This window comes from Vidua macroura, chromosome Z (genome assembly GCF_024509145.1).
Source record: "Vidua macroura isolate BioBank_ID:100142 chromosome Z, ASM2450914v1, whole genome shotgun sequence".
Taxonomy (NCBI): Eukaryota; Metazoa; Chordata; class Aves; order Passeriformes; family Viduidae; genus Vidua; species Vidua macroura.
Window position 1 is genome coordinate 4,590,182 of NC_071611.1, and position 5,946 is coordinate 4,596,127.

The 5,946-nt window shown below is 48.3% G+C and overlaps 1 long non-coding RNA gene across 1 annotated transcript; it reads right to left on the reverse strand.

The window, feature by feature from the left end:
* Positions 1-524: 524 nt before the first annotated feature.
* Positions 525-2,085, reverse strand: LOC128822229 (uncharacterized). Its single transcript, XR_008441406.1, has 2 exons — positions 1,589-2,085; positions 525-1,212 (listed from the first exon to the last, which is right to left on the reverse strand). It is a non-coding gene; the product is annotated as an uncharacterized LOC128822229 (long non-coding RNA).
* Between the last annotated feature and the right edge of the window lie 3,861 nt (positions 2,086-5,946).

Genomic DNA, 5,946 nt, shown 5'->3' on the forward strand with positions numbered 1-5,946 from the left:
AACTCCTTTTTATTTTATTTTTTCATTATTAATAAATGGTTCTCAGATACAATGCTTGCCTCGTTTGGCTTAATTTCTTTCCTGACTGTGGGAGGCAAGAAATCCTGTTCACTTTAGCTCAACAGAAAACACTCTGGGAAAGGTTCAACTAACAGCCAGGTACAAACCAGGTCCTGTAACCAGACATCAGGTTATATGGCTGGCATGTGCTTACCTCATGCATGAGGCAGTGACTGGCTGGGGAGGTGCATGGATGCCACATGATCAGAGAGCTGATTGGGTAAAGGGATGCATGAACAGTGATTTATGAAAATCTTTTGGTAAAAACACTTAAAAGTATTTTAAATATTATTTTTCCAAGTTATTGATCCCATTAATTACCTACTTCATCTGTTCTAATAGGTATTTCCTCTTAAAACACTCTCAGAAAATAAAATAAACATAATACATTTTAATAAAAATAATAGAATAATAAATATAAAAATAAAACAATATCAAATAAAGAGTATTTCAACACCACAGGATTAGTGCTCAGATATTTTTTAATCAGTTAAGCTACAGGCTTGGTAGCCAATTGCTTAAAGAGAGGAAACATGCATTTCTTTGCCTTGTGGTATTACTGAATAGAGCAGATGACTGTGGTCTAGAAATTGGAGCACTGACAATGTCACATTATGGAGCACTGGTTTGGTGCTTTCTTCTGTCTCCAGCAGCACCATGTCCCTTTGCTATGTTCATGTAAGAGAAGAAAACAAGATTATCGAGTTTTGTTTGGCAGTGACTGCAATTGTTTGTTTTAGAGCAGTTGCGTGATTTTGGGACAGATTCCCAGTTAGTCTCCATTTACTGTTGTTATAAACAGGTGGTATGGTACAGGTGTGCGTTATAATGTTAAAAGAAGCTTTGTTAAGATTTGGAGTTTTTCTAATATGATTATTGTGTTAATGATGTAAGTTGTAATGCTGATCTTTGACCATTGTGGGGAGTCGAAGCAAGAAGGACTGCACAAGCTCTGGGAAGATGGGATGAAGGAGAAGCAGTGTTGGAAGAGTGGAATATGTATGAATGTGGGGGTTGGCTTACCAAGAATATATAAAGCTTTTTACTGTTGTGGGCAGGGTGCCTCTGGCCATGCCTCTGGCTGCGGCTAACCACCCAGCGCTGTGGGAGGTGGTCCTGGAGGGGATCTGTCAGGGATGCCATGGGAAACTGCTGTAGTTTAAAGAGGAGCATTGTATCAGAGTTCCCACCTTTTCCATGTCCATCACTAGATGCACCTTCCCCAGTTTATGCCTATCAAACAGTTATGCCATCCCCAGTTCTGGAAAGTTCCTTGTTCTATGTTCTGTAATTGGTTCTTTCCCTGTAACCACTCCTTCCCCTGTCTCCCATTGGATTGTCCCATCCTTACTCCTCCCATGGGCCCCCATCCTACTGGTCCATATGTACCCTGACCCCACCTCCCCTTCCTCAGATATAATCCCCGACCCCTCCTCTGGAGGGGGCCCTCAGAGTTAGCTCCCCTCTCGAGAGGTGGTCTCCCTGCATCTCTCCTGCCTTTCCCTGCCTCCTTCTTCCCTTGTTGTACCTGCAATAAACCCTCGAGAACTGCAGTGCTCTGGGTGTCGTCCCGTCTATTGGTGGATCCATCCTCCTAGTTATCGTGGCTCCTGTCGACCGGCCACCAGCGGGTTTCCCCACAGGACCAAGGTCCAGGACGCCTCAACTGGCACCCGAACAGGCTGAACACCTGCTTGTTCAGCCCTGAAGGTCTCTGAAGGACTCTCGGATCTGTGACCCAGCTTCCTGAGGATTTTAAGCGTTGTTCGGCATCAGTTTCCAGGGCGGCTGCGCCTTCATCTTGGAAGACTGCTGTCTCTGGACCTGCTGATAACCCACAGACTTCCAATCCTCAGCTTCAGGGGAAGCTTTAGAATCTCTGGGACCAGCAGAGATCCACCACCCATTTGGAGCACCTTTCTTTTCGCCTGCGTTCTTCTGGTGGTGAGTTTGCAGTGCAGCTGCCTGCTGCTCCTCGCAGCATCTGACTCAGGCTCTTCTTTTTTCTTTCTCCATTTGCTTCGGGGGGGGAATCTCTGCCGAGAGATAATGGGTAACCGTCTTTCTCCGGTTAGACGGGATTTTTATCTCCAAGTTAAGTCTGCCCTCGTTCTGGGAGGCTTTTGTTAATTTTGTTTTTGACCATTTCCCTGACGTAACTTGGAGAGATGCCTCTTCTGTTTTATTCTGGGGAAGAGTTGGGAAACATATTTATGATTTACAAGTAAAGGGGAATTTTCGGGTTGGACCTTTTTTTTCCTATATATAATTCAATCTTTAAGTTATTTAAATCAGAAAAGGAGAATTGGGTCACCGGTTCTCCTACCCCTTGTTCCTCCCTCCCCAGTCCTTACCCCACTTCCCCTAAGAGCGGGTTGGGAGACAGATCCTGCCAAGTGGCACAGGGTTGCTGTCGTCTCCCTGCCACTTCTCATCCCACTCTGTCCTCTCCTCGTCCTGGGACTGGACACACCAGTACAAACCTTACCAATTCCCTCACTCCAAGAACCCCTGACCCCAGTTTCAGTCCCGGTTGTTCAAATAGTGATTACAAGGTGCAGATGGCACAAAATGGCGACGGCCACATGGCCGATCGTCAAACAAAACAAAATGGCGCCTTCCATCCCTCAGTGTCCCCTCGGGTTCCCGCCACTCCACCATCACTCCCTCCCCCGTTGGGTGCCGCCCCTGGGTCGGGTCCCTCCTCCATTACAGCGTCAACTTCCGTGTCGTCGGGACCCTCCCCTCCTACCTCCCAGACCACACCCCTGGGTGGGCCCCTGGTGGGTGGGACAGGCCCACTGGAAGGCCACACCCCCGGGGGCGGGTTGGGCCACACCTCCTCTCCTCTCCTCTCCTCTCCTCTCCTCTCCTCTCCTCTCCTCTCCTCTCCTCTCCTCTCCTCTCCTCTCCTCTCCTCTCCTCTCCTCTCCTCTCCTCTCCTCTCCTCTCCTCTCCTCTCCTCTCCTCTCCTCTCCTCTCCTCTCCTCTCCTCTCCTCTCCTCTCCTCTCCTCTCCTCTCCTCTCCCTTCCGGTTCCCACGCCACTGGAACCAGAAGCAGGCCTTGCCAGAAGCAGGCCATCTTGGCCTGCTGGGTCTCCCATCACCGAGACCCACCGGTCAAGGAGAGGCTCCATACCCTAGCCCGTCCTGCTTCATCCTCTGATGAGGATGAAGACAGTGATGAACCCTGGCCTACCACCACGTCCAGAGGGGGCTGAGCCCGGATCAGGGAGGAGGCCATTCGGGATGGGGACCTGGATCTCGCTAGAGATCTAGGGACGTTTGCAGCACCGGTCATTTTAACAAGGGGGAAGGAACCTCGGTGGGAACAGCTGCCTTACGTTGGGGTCAAGGAACTGCGGAAAGCCACAAAAGACTATGGGCGCAATTCGCCATTTTTAAAGAATGTTTTGGACCTTACGTTTGCGGGCCACATGCTGATTCAACATGACTTACACTATATAGCTAAAGCCTTCTTTTCTCCTACGGAACTCCTTCTATGGGAGATCCATTGGAAGAAGCTTCTAAAACTGCTTCTCAAAAAAATATGAACTATCCACATTACTAGGAGAAGGGGCTGAAGGAGTTGACGCCCTTGCAGGAGAGGGAGAGTTCAGCTGTCCAGAAGACCAGATTCTATTACCCAACATGCTCTTGGATGAGATCAGGGACGCTGCCAAAGCAGTGCTTCTTAAGATCCCTGATGGAAATACCCCTCTCCAAAGCTTTGCGTCAATTCTACAAGGCCCAGAAGAGACTTTTATCAAATTTATCGACAGACTAAGGGAAGCTATAGAAAGACAATTTGATAACGTTGAAGCCAGAGACGAACTGCTTCGCAAAATGGCCATGTCTAACGCCAATACAGAGACTAAGAAAGTGCTTCAGGCATTGCCACAAGACCCTGAGCCCACCATCACTCAGATGGTCGAGGCATGCTCGAAAGCCGCATCGATAGAACATACGGTGGCGCTGGTGGTCAGTAAAGGAGTGGGGGAGGCAGTGATAAATCTTAGTAACATGAGATGTTTTAACTGCGGCCAACTAGGTCACATGCAGGCGGACTGTCCACACTGGCAGGTCGAGCATCCCTTCCCAATTAACATTCAGTATCCAAGATCGCGCTACAGGAACCCTTACCATCTCTGGCAAAACCGACTGGGAAACAGGCAGCGGAGCGCGACGAGGGGCCGCGCGAGGACAACAAGTGGCCCATCACAGCATCCAGGTCTCCCTACCATCCAGGAGAACCATTGCCCACCCGGCACATTTCTGCGGACTGGCGCAGCCATGAGGACGGCCTCTGCCACTTCCGCAGAACAAACTGCTTAAACCAAGGTCTGCATCGGGTCCTCACCAGCTCCGTACATATCATGTTCCCTGATGAGGACCTGGTACGCGTGCCTGCCTGGTACGCATGGATTCTATACTACAAACAAATGAAAACATTCAAATTGCACTTGATAGCTATCCCAGACAAATTTCAATCCATTATCCGAAACACAAGCTGTTCAAGGATTCACTACACCTGGCCCCAAAAATGTGGTAAAGTAAAACTCCTATTAAAAATGCTCTCCCAGTGTTCACTGATGGATCAGGTCGGTCCCATAAATCGGTGATCACCTGGAAGGACCCAGATAGTCAGAAGTGGGAGTCTGACATCCAGATAGTTAAGGGTTCCCCCCAGGTCGCAGAACTTCCTGCGGTTGTGAGAACGTTCAAAAAATTCCGACAGCCTTTTAATTTGGTTACCCATTCGGTCTATGTCGCCGGGATAGTAGAAAGAGCAGAACATGCTCTGCTAAAACATGTCAACAATAAAAATTTATTTGGCTTGCTCTTGGAATTAATTTGGCTAATCTCCCACAGAGAACAACCCTACCATGTGATGCACATCCGGTCACACACGGATTTACCAGGTTTCATCGCCGAGGGCAATTGGAGAGCAGGTCTCTTGGCCATGGCAGCACAAATGTTACCAACCACACCGAACCTACCTGATGTTTTCCAGCAGGCACGGCTTAGCCATGCCTTTTACCATCAAAATGCACCAGCGCTCTCGCGCCAATTTAAACTATTGAGAGAACAGGCAAGAGCTATTGTTGCCACATGCCCTAATTGCCAGTCTTTCACCCTCCCATCTGTGGCGACGGGGGTTAACCCCTGAGGACTAGGGGCTTTAGAGTTGTGGCAAACAGATGTCACACATTATGCACCATTTGGGCACTTAAAATATATCCACATATCCACTGACACTTTTTCTGGAGTGGTGTTCACCTCCCTTCACACCGGGGAAAAGGAAAAAGATATCATCAAACATTTTTATATGGCTTTTGCCACCCTAGGTGTGCCAAAGAATGTAAAAACTGACAATGGCCCAGGTTACATTTCTAAGCACTTTCAAGAATTTCTACAACAATGGGGAATTGCCCATACTACCGTCATTCCACATAATCCCACCGGCCAGTCCATCATAGAACAGACTCATAAAGAGATCAAAAAGCTCCTAGAACAACAACATAATGATACCCTCTTAATGACTCCTGTAGAAAGATTATGTAAGGCACTGTATGTATATAATTACCTTAACTGCTCTGAGAAGGAGCCGAACCCCCCTATACTGAGGCACTTTCACAATAACACCTGAGCAATTTTAAAAGAAAGGCCTGCAGTTCTTATCAGGGATCCTGAATCTAGAAAAATCATGGGACCATATCCACTGCTAACTTGGGGGAGAGGGTATGCGTGTGTTTCTACGGAGTAGGGTGCAAAATGGATTCCCGGAAAGTTCATAAAACCATACCTTGACACCACCCTAGAAGAGAACTCATCACCAGAACACACTCCAGAACCTGACCAACCAGACACTTCTGTCGCGTGGA